This window comes from Silurus aristotelis (genome assembly GCF_946808225.1).
Source record: "Silurus aristotelis genome assembly, chromosome: 2".
In the NCBI taxonomy this organism is placed as follows: Eukaryota; Metazoa; Chordata; class Actinopteri; order Siluriformes; family Siluridae; genus Silurus; species Silurus aristotelis.
In genome coordinates this window covers 38310880-38327595 of record NC_139575.1, presented here as the reverse complement: position 1 = coordinate 38327595, position 16716 = coordinate 38310880, and the positions used below count along the sequence as shown (strand labels likewise).

Below are 16716 nucleotides of genomic sequence, written 5' to 3'. Positions count from 1 at the left end.
ATTTTACTTTTTATGTATTTTAACCATTGTATTCTGTTACAGATAATTGTATACATTCTTCAAGTTTTAGGTTTATTATTATAAATTATTGTTTTATAATCGTGTATACTATAATAATAGAGTAGGTCACTGCATGGCCGCAGGAAGTGTGGGTGCTGGGGGTGCTGCAGCACCCCCTATTGGCGAGAGAGAGATTTTTTTTTAAATGTAGGCTATTAAAAATATTTTGCACAATTTATAAATTCCTTATGAATATTTTAGGAAATGATTTTGACACACGTAGGCTATTAAGTGTATTTTGGATTTAAATTTAATTATTTTGATTATTTTAATTATATTGATTTTCAAGTTCATGTGTAAAGCGCGTTTCACACGCGCGGGTGATTTTAGTTTGGCTTTCTCTGGCAGCGCGCACACATAGCCTAAATGCCTTGCCCTTGTGGAAGATCAAATTTGCTCTTCGTACCTTTTACAACAACATGAAGATATCAGAAAAAGAGATCGGTGGTCTCTTTCCTGCTCGTGTTCCACATCCCTCTCAAAGCGCAGAGCGGGAGGCTATAACGCGTCTTTGTGTGGAAATATAAAACTGTTTTTTTGTTTTTTTAAATGGATTCAACTTTATTATATTATGTAGGTTACCAGTATTTACTGATATTTATTTCAATGCTTTACAGGCTTTAGTGTGTTGTTTCTTTGTTTTTTGTTTTTTTTATTATTATTTCAAAACAACCCCCCAACCACCGCAACACCGCCGGTATTTGGTCCATTACCAAAAACTGCCATCGTCACAGCTCTATGTTATTTTTTAAATGTATTCTAAATAGGCCTATAGGCTCATAGGTTTTTTTGTGATTTTACTGTGTAAAAATTAGTGCTGTATGGTGATTAGTCACCAGTAGGCGGCGTTGTAGTGCGAAAATCTTCTGCTGAACGGATTCTCCGTTTTCTCTGGTTTAATTGCGTGTAATTGCCCACAATTTGGCAATCTTACCATTCAGACCAAGTAATGGAGAGAAGAAGTAATGGAGCAGCAGGACTCAACGTCCCAGAATGTAATGCAGCTGTATCATGGTATTAGTTTGTCTAGTTAGTGAAACTGATCTCTGAGACTATGAGAGATGGTCGGTCTCGGTAAAGGTGTTAGTGTAAAAGTTGAACAGACTGAAATCATCCTCATTTTTACAACCATCAGCATGAAATTATAGACGTTTAATATTTGTGTTGATCTTTTCGTGTCCATGCCTCATTTCATGTGAGCTACAAGCCTGAGAGATAACTACCATCCAACTACCATCCTAACACGATCCCCAAATCAATATAAAATAACCAGTTATTGTGGAATTGATTCCAAACTGGCAACCTCACAGAATCGCCTGATCAAATACGTATCATCAGTGAATGTAAAGTTGCGCCCAATCTGGCAACCTCTCAGTATATCCAAATTGAAATAAAATATCTAGGGTATGTGAGATACCTCACAATCTGGCAACCTCAGAGCAGTTTTGCCGAATCACCCAGACACGGTATAAAATCAGTGGGATTCGTCGCTACCTGGTGCCCCTGCATCATCATCATCATCATCCCCGGCGCGCGGGTGAGGTCGCTGTGTCTGAAGGCGCGCGCTGTGCGCACGCACACGCCAGACAGTCAGTCAGACAGACAGACAGAGAGACAGACAACTGCGCACTGGAGCGTCTGTAAACATGGATCCTTATCTTCCTTATTCGTTTCATTTCTTTCCTGGATGGATGACAGCATGCATGAACATTCTCTCTCTCTCTCTCTCTCTCTCTCTCTCTCTCTCTCTCTCTCTCTCTCTCTCTCTCTCTCTCTCTCTCGGTCTTTTTTGGGAATGTTGCAACCGGTCCCTGTGGATGCTGTTTCTTAATTCACACTCCAATAAGGATGGAGGGACACACACTCAGTCTCACACTTAGAGACAGAGAGAGAGAGAGAGAGAGAGAGAGAGAGGAGGGCGGATGATCACACGGAGCTGTAACTTCACACAATATTTGATTTCCGTCTCCACTTCCTTTTGTTTCCTCCACCGGAGCGCGCACACGCGGACACGCGGAGAGAGAGACACACAGGTAACATGTACATGCACAGAAAAGCGACTGGTCTCGGTGAGCTTTTTATTTAACCATGTTTGTGTGTATGTGAGAGAGAGAGAGAGAGAGAGAGAGAGAGAGAGAGAGAGAGAGAGAGAGAGAGAGAGAAAGAGGGAGAGAGAGAGAGGTGTGTGTCTGAGGCTGGGGCTTTGCGGGCAAGCTGAGTGAATCTGTTTCTCCATCAACTGGCCTACAAAGTCCCAGTTTCCGGCGCATTGGTGACCTGCGGCACTTCAGCAGCGCCCTGTCCTTCACCTGGACGAGAAAAAGAGCTACACACACACACACGCACACACACACACACACACACACACACTCGTGTCAGACTTGCCAGTGCACTTTCACACTCAGCGCGAGCTCTCACATCAGAACGGATGGCAATGTGATGGTCCAATTAAACCGCCTAATTATTCTTATTATTAACATTATTCTTATTATTTCATTAATAAATGACGTTTAAATTCCAGTCATTCAGGTTTATTTAGATCACCACATTCCTGAGCATGTTTCTCTCTGATTGCGTCAGCTTAGCGCTGAAAGAGGGAGAAAAGAGAGAGAGAGAGAGAGAGAGAGTGGAGCTCGGACATGTCCTTATTTTAAATCAGCAGGAAAAACTTGAACATTTAGAGGCAGATCGGATCTGATCTGATGATCCGAAAATGTCGGATTGAGGACCTCATTAAACTGCCAGTGGGAAAAAAGAGAGCAAAAAGTTGAGCACTAACGTTTCATTCCGTATAAACAGAGAGAGAGACAACACACTCCACACACTCCACTCATTCACTCCACACACTCCACTCATTCACTCCACACACTCCTCTCATTCACTCCACACACTCCACTCATTCACTCCACACACTCCACTCATTCACTCCACACACTCCTCTCATTCACTCCACACACTCCACTCATTCACTCCACACACTCCACTCATTCACTCCACACACTCCTCTCATTCACTCCACACACTCCACTCATTCACTCCACACACTCCACTCATTCACTCCACACACTCCTCTCATTCACTCCACACACTCCACTCATTCACTCCACACACTCCTCTCATTCACTCCACACACTCCATTCATTCACTCCACACACTCCACTCATTCACTCCACACACTCCACTCATTCACTCCACACACTCCACTCATTCACTCCACACACTCCACTCATTCACTCCACACACTCCACTCATTCACTCCACACACTCCACTCATTCACTCCACACACTCCACTCATTCACTCCACACACTCCACTCATTCACTAAACACTTTCTTCCCGTTCATTCATTTATTGCTTAAAATAAAATAAAAACTAAAGCGATAAATAATAAATTCACTTAAAACAAGTTTAAATTAATATTTAAATAATTGCAAAGCAAAAAAGTATTTATTTATAAATAAATCATTACATATGTTTGTGTTATGAAATAATAAGTTTGTATAAAAGTCATGTGAAATGTAATAATTAAGAACCGATTTCATAAAAATAAAAAAATATATAGAAATGTGACATTTTGCAAAAAAGCTTTTGATTACAAGAACAGAAGTTAAACATGTAAATATCTTCTACAAATAAAAAAAACCAACGGGCAAAAAAAGAATGAATATTAATAAAGATTTAAAACTGAAAGTTAAAATACCATTATTTAATATTAAACAAATAAAAATATGTAAAAAACAAACAAACATAAGTAACTTTTAGTAACTTTTTAAGTAAAAAAAATGAACAAAAGAACAATTAAATGAATAAAAGTTGAACATTAAGTATAAATAATTAAATCAAATCCTATTTTTATTTTAATGGTCAAGAAATTACCTCATTTAAAAACTGTTGGAAAATTGTTTATTTATATAAATAATTAAATAATTGTAAAGGAAAAAAAAGTGAAATTAGTAAAAAATAAATAAATAAACCAATTAAAATTATGTTTAAATGTTTAGCAAATTTTAAATAGTCTTTAATAGTTATGTCTTAAATATAAAAAATATTGAAGTTTTGTTGCTACTGAATTATTCCACATTAATGACCCAGTAAATTATGAAACTAATTAAAAAAATTTAAAGCAATTAGTGATTTAAAAAAAAATAATAAATTTGACATTAATTTGAATAATGAAAGCAGCTGAAAGTAAATTAAACGCAAATAAAAATCTGTTGGTTTGTTTAATTCAGATTAATAACGCTGTACAGGTGAATGTGGGCGTGGCTGCGTGGAGCATTCAGTGTTTTATACACGTTTATTTGTACTATTTACGTATGTGTGTGTGTGTGTTAGAAATACATACAGTAGCACACACATCACATGATTCCTTTTTCCTGAGGAACTGATTTAATTACCTCTGTTTCCAGAGTGTTTTATTCCTCTGACGCTCCACTTTCCTCGAGCGAGTGAGGAGAAATGTGCATCTTCAGGACAGAGCTGTTCAACCGCAACCTGATACATGTGTCTCGTGGACCTTTTCTTTTCAGTAGATAACAGAAACTTGATTAACATGGAAAACTAGAACATAGCTATGTCTGAGCAAAAGTTTTGGCACCCCAGTTGCTCGTCTTGAGCTGTGTAAGTGCACGAACTGCAGTCTAATTCAATTAATAAAACAAAGACAGAAAAAGAGACATGCAAATGCGATGTACCCTAACACACCTGTACACATCTGTACACACCACTGTGTCCAAACAGCAGCGATTCTTATTCTTATAAATTATCTCCAACTCATCTTATTAGCATTATTGTTTATACATGCACTGGAATATAATCTCACCAGTAAACACACACACACACACACACACACACACACACACACACACACACCCACCCCGTGTACTGTTTTTAGTCTGACACTTGGCTTACTGGCATGAAATGTGAATCAGGAATAAACCACTGTGTGTGTGTGTGTGTGTGTGTGTGTGTGTGTGTGTGTGTGTGTGTGTGTGTAAGCGCAAAGTTACCGTTAGCACCTAGAGGCTGATTATTTCCCTAAAACTGTTTTATTTGTCTTTTGGGACTTATACAGAGAGCAGCGATTAGGCAGGTATTAGCGTTAGAGGACGAGTGTGAGGCGGGTTCTTTCCTCTTTTATAGCAGCGATAAACACTCGTTTCCTCACACTTGTGTCAGTGAGAAACTGCAAAAGTAGCGTAAACTCGTCAGTCCTGAAGATGAAGAAAACTCTGACACTGGAGACTCTTTCTGTAAATGTTACACGGCCGTGTCGTTACAGCTCACAGTGTACAGTACGTGCAGGTTTTTATGATCATTTTATTGATATATTTTCTGCTGTTATAGAGAATTAATCAAGAATCAACACGTGACCAATCAGAATCCAGAACCCGAGTGTGCCGTGGTGTGACCTGGTTTCATTTTAACCTCAGAGTGTAAAATAAAAAAAAGGAATCTGCATTTTAGGAAAGTCACATTAACAGAATTGGTTAGAAATTAGCATGCAGTTGTTTTTTTTTCCAGAGTGATGCTAAACTGTAGCGTACACGCAGATCCTCTTCCTATGACACGCCTCTGTGCTTTGTGTTTTATCGAACAACGTGGGAAGAAAACGGCGTAATTAGCTTTCTGGTGAACTCGGTAACCTCGAGAATGCGACGAGTCCAGACTTTGACTTGTTGAAAAAAAGCAGAGAAGTAAAGCAGAAAAGTAAGGCATTGGGTTCAAATGCACTGAACATGCAACATGGAGATTTATAGGAAGGTCAATAAGAAGTCGTGTGTGTGTGTGTGATGAGAGACGACGACGTGAACGAGGCAGCAAGAAAAGTGAGGGACTTTTAGGGGCAGCTGTGTTCTGCTAACTCAGTCATAATGCCCCTGAAAATCCTTATTGCTCTTGCAATGCTCAGCGATGATCCGGACGAGAAAACGCAGTTGCTCCGCGATCTCACACAGCTGGATTTTAGGATTCGGGAATTGAGGATTGTGACTGTAATAGGAGATGTTCAAGGCAGTTAAATGTTTCCCGTGTGTGTATGTGTGTGTGTGTTTGTCCTCATTCAGGTCCATGATTCATCTCCTCATGTTCACCATCTCATTCTTTTACTCATCCCTCTATCTCTTTCTGAACCTCTTTCAGTCTCTCTTTCTGTCCATCTTCGTGTGTGTGTGTGTGTGTGTGTGTGTGTGTGTGTGTGTGTGTGTGTGTGTGTGTGTGTGAGAGCATTTTGGGAATGTGACTGGGGGAATACCAGACTGATCTCCTTAGCTTTTTCTCCCCAACACACAAAGCAATTTTTCTTCCTCTGGAAAAAAGTCTAAAAGAAAGAGAGAAAGAGTAAAGAGCGACAGACAGATCGAGAAAGAGACAGCGAGAGACAGAGAGAAATAAGGAGAAACGGAGAAAGAAAAAGAGGGAGATTGAGGCTGATTCACTGTGTGTGTGTGTGTGTGTGTGTGAGACGATGGTGGATGAGTCAGGCTCATGCTCTTCTCTGTACAGAGAGAAAAGAGGGAAGACTGACTCATCCAAACATGTGGAATCTCATACACTGATCACATGACCAAGCCTACTCCTCTACTGATTGGTCCCTGCGTTGGATCCAGATCAAGCAGACCCTGGACGTTTTTCTTTCCCTCCCCACCGAACCCACATTCATCATTAACAATAATTCAGCACGGTTACTTTAAGAAGGCAGCGGAGCCTCGGACACCAGCGATTCGTTTCTCAAAACCTTTCCAAATCGTGTGATTAAATTCGATCCAGAATTATAAAAACGACTGACAGATTTGTGCTCGATCTCATTTCACACTAAAGAAACCCTCAGTGGACGTAAAGTCCAATACAAATGCATTTCATTCATAATCGCTATTCAGGGTGCCAATCATAATGATAATTTTGATTAGAACTGACTTTTTGTGTTGAATGAACTGATGTCCTCAGTGAGGGTGCCGTCTTCGTGAGATGTTTGCAACATATGTGATGCATGTGAGTAATTTATCCATTATTTCTTTCTGAATGATTGAGTATCGTTCCTGATTCAGAAAAGCGAATTGTAATTGAGAGAAAATGTGACTGTGTCCTGAGAGCTGATTGTTCCTGTTTCTGTCTCATATCGACTCTGCAGCGTCTCCGTACTTCCTCATGAAGTCGCTGATTTATTGTCTTCCTAAACTTTAAAAGCTCCTCAGGCACTGAGGAAACTGTTCGGCAGGAAAACGATATTTTCCCCCTTTACAGAACAACAGCGTGGATAAATAATGAGCCCGAGTCGGCTGACGCCCAGAACTAACCGGTGGAGATTCCAGCGATCCGAGCGATGGGGGTTCATGAGTCATAGATGGATCCAGACACGCCCTGAGAACGCACCATGTTCAGGTACAGACTCCAGGCTCTGCTCCTCCGGCTGTGTGACGTTCGGCGCTGAGGAGGGAGGATTTGGAGAGGAGTAAACATAACTGACAAAAGCAAGGGTGAACGAGTGCAGCCCCCTCCCTCATTCTCTCCCTCGCTTTCCCCCGCACGCTCCTTCACTCCTCCTGGAGCCCCTCGAGTGAAAAACCGACCCAACCTGCTCCGTGGTTGGAGAAAACCTTGTCCGACGGCCTCTTGTGCAAATATGAGAGGTTACAACGTGTGTCTGTTGTGGTCGTTTTTTCTTCCCTTCCTTTCCCCAGGTAACGTCCTGCTGTATCCCTCACAACCTTCAACAACTTCTCACTGATATTTATATTACAATGTTTTTTTTTCCAGAACGTGACCTTATTTGATTTTTGAGCAGCTGTCACTGATGCCCGTGGTGTTCAGTGGCCTCGAAGGCAGAACGGAGAAACTCACGGTGGGAATAGGTGTGGAGTATGGAGAGCATCCGGCTCGGGAGCAAACAGGCGTTTTTGTGCGTTAATGTTGCACAATGTGCCTGAATATGGGAGTGCAGGCTGCGTAAACACTGCACACTCGGCTCAGGGAAAATGTGTGCTTTCACCTCCCTCACCTCACCTCACCTCACCTCACCTCACACTCCACTTCACCCTGACCTCCACAACGTTCTTTCCTCACACTGAAAACGCCGCCGCATGTGCCACTTTCTCTGTTCCCCTCTGTAGATGCAGCACTTTGGCTTTCTTCTGTAACTGTGTACTAAAACGGTACAAATGAGTTTCCACGAATGAATCGCAGAACGTTTCTTTTAGATCTGTTTACTTTAGTTGTCGTTGTGTCCTAAGCAACCAACATCTCGTGCCGAGTTTTATGTTCAAAGCCGTGATCAAATGACAATTTCTGATTTCTTAAGTGTTTTAGTGCCACGTAAAAAATATATAAATCGAAGATCACAAGTATAAAGTTGTAATAATACATGAATAAAGCGTCGAGCGCACCGGTGTTTAACCCCATCAGAGTCGAATTCTTTAATCATCATCCTCATAGTCTGAGAAACATCATCTCTATTTCAAACAGCACGCGGATGAAACCATGGACTCGAACACTGGTCACCTGACTTCACCTAAACCTCACCTAAAGATCTAAACAAATCCTCCACATCCATTTTATGCAAAACAGCTAAATGTTTCTCACAATTCTGATTGTTTTCAAAATATTAAAATTTTATTCTCGTATTGCAACGACTTTAATCTCAATCTTAGATTTTGAAATCTTTTTAACGTAGCATTATAAAATCTGTTCGTGACTTTGCATCTCCTATCAATCACACGTCTTCACATGGCAGGAATTTGCGGGTTCTTCGCCAAGTGAAGCTCTCACCGGCGTAAAATGATCAAGTGTCCCTTCCACGTGTGAATACTCGAGTTTTTGCGTGAATTCTCCGATCTTTCATTAAAAATGAGACGGCAGCGGTGTCACAATGGTGGAAGAAGACTGAACCGCGGTTAGAACTGTGTATATGCTGCTGCTAGGTGACTGGGAACATTAGATATTTAACAAGCTTGTTTATGGCCATTAAAGTGTCAAGAGATTATGAACGTTACCACTGAAATGACTAGTAAAACTACCGAGAAGTGAAGAACACGTGAGCAGAACAAGAGGTTGTTTGTGTGGAATATTCTGACACCTTCACTGCTTTTGAAGTTTGTCGTAAATCTAAAAGCCCTGAACCCGTCCTGTACTCGTAATCACGTCTTGTCACATCAGTGAGAGAGATATTTTAAGGATGTTCTGGGTGGAACTTGTCTTCTGGCTATGACGATTCTTCTTCGGTCTTCAGTGACATGATGTGTTTGTGCAATACTCTAATAAATCACACTCAGTGCAACATATCCATTATCACACAGCTTTTCACAGCTCAGGAGGATTTTAGCTGTGGGGGGATTTAATATCACAGGAGCAGAAACTCCAAATCTCTGTGCTGGAGAATTCGAAGTTGCTACTATATATATATATATATATATAAATCACTTATATGAAAACAAAAGCCAACATGGTCACCTGACCTGCACACTGTAACCATGACTACCCTCCTCTCAGTCCTCACTCTTCTACAGCAATCATAACTTTTCCTCGGTAAGATCCTCGACCCTTCCAGCTTTACAAAGCGCTCGCACTGGAGACTCCTTCCCTGAACCAGTTCCTCAGATCACTTCACCAAATGTGCGATCGTGCACAATAACGTATCTCACACACACACACACAGAACCTGAGCGTCAACATAAACCGGTGCTAACGTCAGAGCTGCTGTTACAAAAAGTTAATCAACATCTTATGACAAACCAGAATCCAGATTTCAATGATTCTCTCTCCAGAAAAGACAAGTCTCTTTCTCTCCCTGTGCGCTCGTTTGCTCACGATTCGATCCGTGTCAGTTTAGAGTTTCTGATGAGACGTGAGGACGTTCTGTTCCAGATTCTGTTCTATTTAGATTTGAATGTAAATGTGTCATTAAGAATCGGCCTGCGGCATCCAGGGATGAACATGGAAGGTGTGAACGGAGGAGTGGGATGACAGACGTGCGAAGGATATTAAGAACCTTCACTTCCTGGATTATCGATGAACTAAACACTGATCGACATCCAGGAAAGCTGTTTTGAGGACTTGGCACGATGAAAGCCGTTCTCCAGGAAGATCTGTGGGAACAAGATGTGGACTTGGTGTAGATATTGTTCGATAAGACCGAATCTAATTTGGCTGCCATCCACAGAGAGATGTCTGTCTGGAGAGACTTTATCAGAACTGATGATCCATCTAGATTTACAGCATTTCACAACTTATTCAAGCGACTTACATTTATTTCATTCATATAATGGAGCAGTTGTGGGTTGAGGAATTTGCTCAAGGACTCAACAGTGGTAGCTTCATGTTGTTGGGATTTGAACTCACAAACTTCTGATCAGAAGTACATCTTAACCATTGTACAATGAGACAATACACAAGAAATATTCAATCAAAATGTACACCATGTTGATGACATCATTCTGAAAATGTCACAGATCAGATTCTCACTCAACCTGGGCTTGACTTTCAGGAGGAGCTTCCTAGGAGAATGTGCGTATTCCAGAGCAGATCCCAGAGTGGTGGAAGTGGTGGAATACTAGGCTTTTGGATCTGGAAGCCCAGGTTGAGCGAGAATCTGATTTGTGCAGAATGAGGTCATTAACATGGCTGCTGTGAATCAGTGGTAGAGAGAAAGGGTTTTTCTTCTAAATGTGTTTCGTCTCACTGTTTCAGAGTGAACAGACTCAAAGATCACCTTAAAGCAAGTCATTTGTTAGAGAGAGACGTTACACACTAACGAGTTTATTTTGTGCTGAGCTCCACCTCACAGTCACAAAAAACTAAGCAGTGCTGTGATTGGCTGCCTTCCAGCGATGCCTACTTCCTTTGCTCAAGTGAGTGTGTGAATACACCTGTATTGTGTTGTGTTTTGTGTGTGTGTGTGTACAGGCAAGACAATCAAGTCCTGCATTCTGAATAAACACTGTACAATTACTTCCTTGTGTGATTATTCTTTTTTTTTTATTGAACTAAAAGTCATGTATTTTTATTATAAAAAATTTCCTGTCACACACAGGAGTACCTCAGGGTTCGCTTCTCAGTTCAACTTTCTTCAGGACAGGAGAATTCTTATATAAAAACTTTGCTAATGTTCTAGCCTCTTTATGTGCTATATATTTATCCTAATGAACCCAGCCATTAGGGGGGCACAAGCCAGTGCACTCTTAGTGCCGGTCCCAAGCCCGGGGATAAATGGGGAGGGTTGCGTTAGGAAGGGCATCCAGCGTAAAACATGTGCCAAATCAAATATGCGGATCACAAATGAGAATTTCATACCGGATCGGTCGAGGACCGGGTTAACAACGACCGCCACAGGTATCGTTAGCCGACAGGGTACCGGTGGAAATTGGGCTACTGTTGGCCGAAGGAGGAGAAGGAGAGGAGGAAGACGTCTACAGAGACGGCAGGAAAAGGAGTAGTGTAGGAGAGTAGTGGTTCGGGTTGGTACTTTAAATGTTGGTACTATGACGGGTAAAGGGAGAGAGATAGCTGATATGATGGAGAGGAGAAAGGTAGATGTGTTGTGTGTTCAGGAGACCATTGCAACGACTTTAATCTCAATCTTAGATTTTGAAATCTTTTTAACGTAGCATTATAAAATCTGTTCGTGACTTTGCATCTCCTATCAATCACACGTCTTCACATGGCAGGAATTTGCGGGTTCTTCGCCAAGTGAAGCTCTCACCGGCGTAAAATGATCAAGTGTCCCTTCCACGTGTGAATACTCGAGTTTTTGCGTGAATTCCCCGATCTTTCATTAAAAATGAGACGGCAGCGGTGTCACAATGGTGGAAGAAGACTGAACCGCGGTTAGAACTGTGTATATGCTGCTGCTAGGTGACTGGGAACATTAGATATTTAACAAGCTTGTTTATGGCCATTAAAGTGTCAAGAGATTATGAACGTTACCACTGAAATGACTAGTAAAACTACCGAGAAGTGAAGAACACGTGAGCAGAACAAGAGGTTGTTTGTGTGGAATATTCTGACACCTTCACTGCTTTTGAAGTTTGTCGTAAATCTAAAAGCCCTGAACCCGTCCTGTACTCGTAATCACGTCTTGTCACATCAGTGAGAGAGATATTTTAAGGATGTTCTGGGTGGAACTTGTCTTCTGGCTATGACGATTCTTCTTCGGTCTTCAGTGACATGATGTGTTTGTGCAATACTCTAATAAATCACACTCAGTGCAACATATCCATTATCACACAGCTTTTCACAGCTCAGGAGGATTTTAGCTGTGGGGGGATTTAATATCACAGGAGCAGAAACTCCAAATCTCTGTGCTGGAGAATTCGAAGTTGCTACTATATATATATATATATATATATAAATCACTTATATGAAAACAAAAGCCAACATGGTCACCTGACCTGCACACTGTAACCATGACTACCCTCCTCTCAGTCCTCACTCTTCTACAGCAATCATAACTTTTCCTCGGTAAGATCCTCGACCCTTCCAGCTTTACAAAGCGCTCGCACTGGAGACTCCTTCCCTGAACCAGTTCCTCAGATCACTTCACCAAATGTGCGATCGTGCACAATAACGTATCTCACACACACACACACAGAACCTGAGCGTCAACATAAACCGGTGCTAACGTCAGAGCTGCTGTTACAAAAAGTTAATCAACATCTTATGACAAACCAGAATCCAGATTTCAATGATTCTCTCTCCAGAAAAGACAAGTCTCTTTCTCTCCCTGTGCGCTCGTTTGCTCACGATTCGATCCGTGTCAGTTTAGAGTTTCTGATGAGACGTGAGGACGTTCTGTTCCAGATTCTGTTCTATTTAGATTTGAATGTAAATGTGTCATTAAGAATCGGCCTGCGGCATCCAGGGATGAACATGGAAGGTGTGAACGGAGGAGTGGGATGACAGACGTGCGAAGGATATTAAGAACCTTCACTTCCTGGATTATCGATGAACTAAACACTGATCGACATCCAGGAAAGCTGTTTTGAGGACTTGGCACGATGAAAGCCGTTCTCCAGGAAGATCTGTGGGAACAAGATGTGGACTTGGTGTAGATATTGTTCGATAAGACCGAATCTAATTTGGCTGCCATCCACAGAGAGATGTCTGTCTGGAGAGACTTTATCAGAACTGATGATCCATCTAGATTTACAGCATTTCACAACTTATTCAAGCGACTTACATTTATTTCATTCATATAATGGAGCAGTTGTGGGTTGAGGAATTTGCTCAAGGACTCAACAGTGGTAGCTTCATGTTGTTGGGATTTGAACTCACAAACTTCTGATCAGAAGTACATCTTAACCATTGTACAATGAGACAATACACAAGAAATATTCAATCAAAATGTACACCATGTTGATGACATCATTCTGAAAATGTCACAGATCAGATTCTCACTCAACCTGGGCTTGACTTTCAGGAGGAGCTTCCTAGGAGAATGTGCGTATTCCAGAGCAGATCCCAGAGTGGTGGAAGTGGTGGAATACTAGGCTTTTGGATCTGGAAGCCCAGGTTGAGCGAGAATCTGATTTGTGCAGAATGAGGTCATTAACATGGCTGCTGTGAATCAGTGGTAGAGAGAAAGGGTTTTTCTTCTAAATGTGTTTCGTCTCACTGTTTCAGAGTGAACAGACTCAAAGATCACCTTAAAGCAAGTCATTTGTTAGAGAGAGACGTTACACACTAACGAGTTTATTTTGTGCTGAGCTCCACCTCACAGTCACAAAAAACTAAGCAGTGCTGTGATTGGCTGCCTTCCAGCGATGCCTACTTCCTTTGCTCAAGTGAGTGTGTGAATACACCTGTATTGTGTTGTGTTTTGTGTGTGTGTGTGTACAGGCAAGACAATCAAGTCCTGCATTCTGAATAAACACTGTACAATTACTTCCTTGTGTGATTATTCTTTTTTTTTTATTGAACTAAAAGTCATGTATTTTTATTATAAAAAATTTCCTGTCACACACAGGAGTACCTCAGGGTTCGCTTCTCAGTTCAACTTTCTTCAGGACAGGAGAATTCTTATATAAAAACTTTGCTAATGTTTAGGTGTAGCTAAATATGGCGGTAGGTAGACAAAAGTTTATGGACATCTAAATATAAGTTTGGTAAATGCTGCTTCTTAACATCCCATTTCATTTGTAGTCCCCATTTACTGTTTTAATAAACTCCACTCTTCTGGGAAGATGTTTCACAAGATTTAGGAAATGTAATGCCAGCGAATCCAAAGACGTCCTTATAGGGCTGAAAATGGCACGTGTCCCAATACATTTGACCACATGGTTTATATCGCTGTACGTGATAAGCTACGTGTTTGTTTTTGTTGGAATGGAGATATCGCATTTATGATTGTGTCTTTTTCACAATTACAAACTTAAAGCAGCTGGTTTGATAACATTCATAAATTATTAGAATTTTTATGAATTTATGCAAACGAAGGAAACCGTTGACGCACAAACAGAAAAAATAATACCACAGAGAATTAGCCAATTAGTTGCCTTTAATTTTAGCTGGCTGGTCAATGAGCGATAAGCAAAATTAATATGCAAATGAGAGGAAAAATGGCAGTGTGGTTTTTTTATTAATATGAAGGCAAACACACACTTCCCTCATCTCTTTACTGAGGCTGGTGTTGTGTTGGAGTGAGAACAGATTAAAGAGAGAGAAAGAGAGAGAGAGAGAGAGAGAGAGAGAGAGAGAGAGAGAGAGAGAGAGAGAGAGAGAGAGACATTCCTGCATCCTTTCCTCTTCAGTTAATCACATCGAAAGTCTTAAATAATTATGAATGAAACATGTCTGTAAGTATTGGCACCTATAAACAATCAGAACCGGTCTTAAAACCAGAACTGAAAGTTTGTCAGTTGTGAGGTTTTAGGGACGCTAAAGCCATCACACACACACACACACACACACACACACACACACGGCCTGACGCTCTGGTTGCTTATCGACTGTTTTGGTCATGAGACAGAGTTTGGCCTCAGGCCTCAGGCAAGCAAAGATACACACACACACATCACTTTACACAACTTAAATTCCTGCAGTGTGAGTCTTTCAACACACACAAATTCTTTTCTTCAGCTGCATTAGTCACAAGTAAACGCTTGTACTTAGGGATCTGGATGCATGTTTATAAAATGCAGTTTATATGTTTATAAAATGCAGTTATAAACACACATTTACACACACACACACACACACACACACACACACACACACACACACACACACACACACACACACACTTCTGCTATAGTGTGGAGGCCAAAATTAAACAAACAGACACCTGATTTAAATGAAGTGTAAAATCAATATTATCATCTACAACACACACAGCTACAATGCCAGGGGGCGGGGCCTGTGTGCAGGTGGGCGGTACGCCAATTGTGATGCTATAAAATGACGAAGCTACGAACAAGTGTTGCTACAATTTCCTAACGCAAACTACACCCAAATCTAACACGCATTTCCTTCTTTTATCAAATTTCAGCTAAAATATTTAAAACATTTAAAAATTCTTGGGTTTTTGTCACATGCTCTTGAATAAGAATTCATGAACGTCAACAGGAAATGTAGCTGCAGAGCAAATGGGTGTGGCAGACAATTTTTTTTTATCTCTTCACTATTCACGTTAGCTGTGGGAACTCCATGCAACACAATCAAACCTGTGATTGGTCGTATTTTTACATGTATTTTCCATGTTGCGCATGTCAGGCCACACCCATTCCTCCCCCTTTAGGAAGTGCTATAGTTTACACATCTCTCTGAAGCCATGAGCAATACTACAGTCAATCAATGTATATGATTAATGATGATATAATGATGAACAGGATTTCACAGGCCCAGCGCCACCTGCAGGACCAAAGCATCTACTCCACATTAATGAGCATTCACACACTACAGATTACACGTTTACCCTTTTCTATTTACAGAACTTCACACTTTCTATTTCTGCATCTCATTATTAATGTTTATAATGCCTCCTGTGCTGCAAAAACTCTACAAACATGCTGAGGTTTATGTTTGGATAAACACCTTGTGTAACTCTAACTCATTTATACAGTGATCTGCTTCTAGCCCCGCCCATTTTCAGTCTATTACACGAATGTGTTAGTGGTCTGTTTCTAGCCCCGCCCCCTTTTCTAGCCTCTTTATGTGCTATATATTTATCCTAATGAACCCAGCCATTAGGGGGGCACAAGCCAGTGCACTCTTAGTGCCGGTCCCAAGCCCGGGGATAAATGGGGAGGGTTGCGTTAGGAAGGGCATCCAGCGTAAAACATGTGCCAAATCAAATATGCGGATCACAAATGAGAATTTCATACCGGATCGGTCGAGGACCGGGTTAACAACGACCGCCACAGGTATCGTTAGCCGACAGGGTACCGGTGGAAATTGGGCTACTGTTGGCCGAAGGAGGAGAAGGAGAGGAGGAAGACGTCTACAGAGACGGCAGGAAAAGGAGTAGTGTAGGAGAGTAGTGGTTCGGGTTGGTACTTTAAATGTTGGTACTATGACGGGTAAAGGGAGAGAGATAGCTGATATGATGGAGAGGAGAAAGGTAGATGTGTTGTGTGTTCAGGAGACCAAGTGGAAAGAGAGTAAGAGCAGGAACATTGGAGGTGTTTAAACTGAAGGAAGAGTACAGTAAGAGTGTAGTGGAGGTGAAGA

General features: G+C 41.2%; 2 long non-coding RNA genes across 2 annotated transcripts; one reads left to right on the top strand and one right to left on the bottom strand.

The window, feature by feature from the left end:
- The first annotated feature begins 849 nt into the window (after window positions 1-849).
- LOC310718355 lies at window positions 850-11001 on the top strand. The gene is made up of 2 exons (XR_014531124.1): window positions 850-2093; window positions 6565-11001. It is a non-coding gene; the product is annotated as an uncharacterized lncRNA (long non-coding RNA).
- Window positions 3336-6566, bottom strand: LOC310718361. The gene is made up of 2 exons (XR_014531128.1): window positions 4909-6566; window positions 3336-4837 (listed from the first exon to the last, which is right to left on the bottom strand). It is a non-coding gene; the product is annotated as an uncharacterized lncRNA (long non-coding RNA).
- Window positions 11002-16716: the final 5715 nt, after the last annotated feature.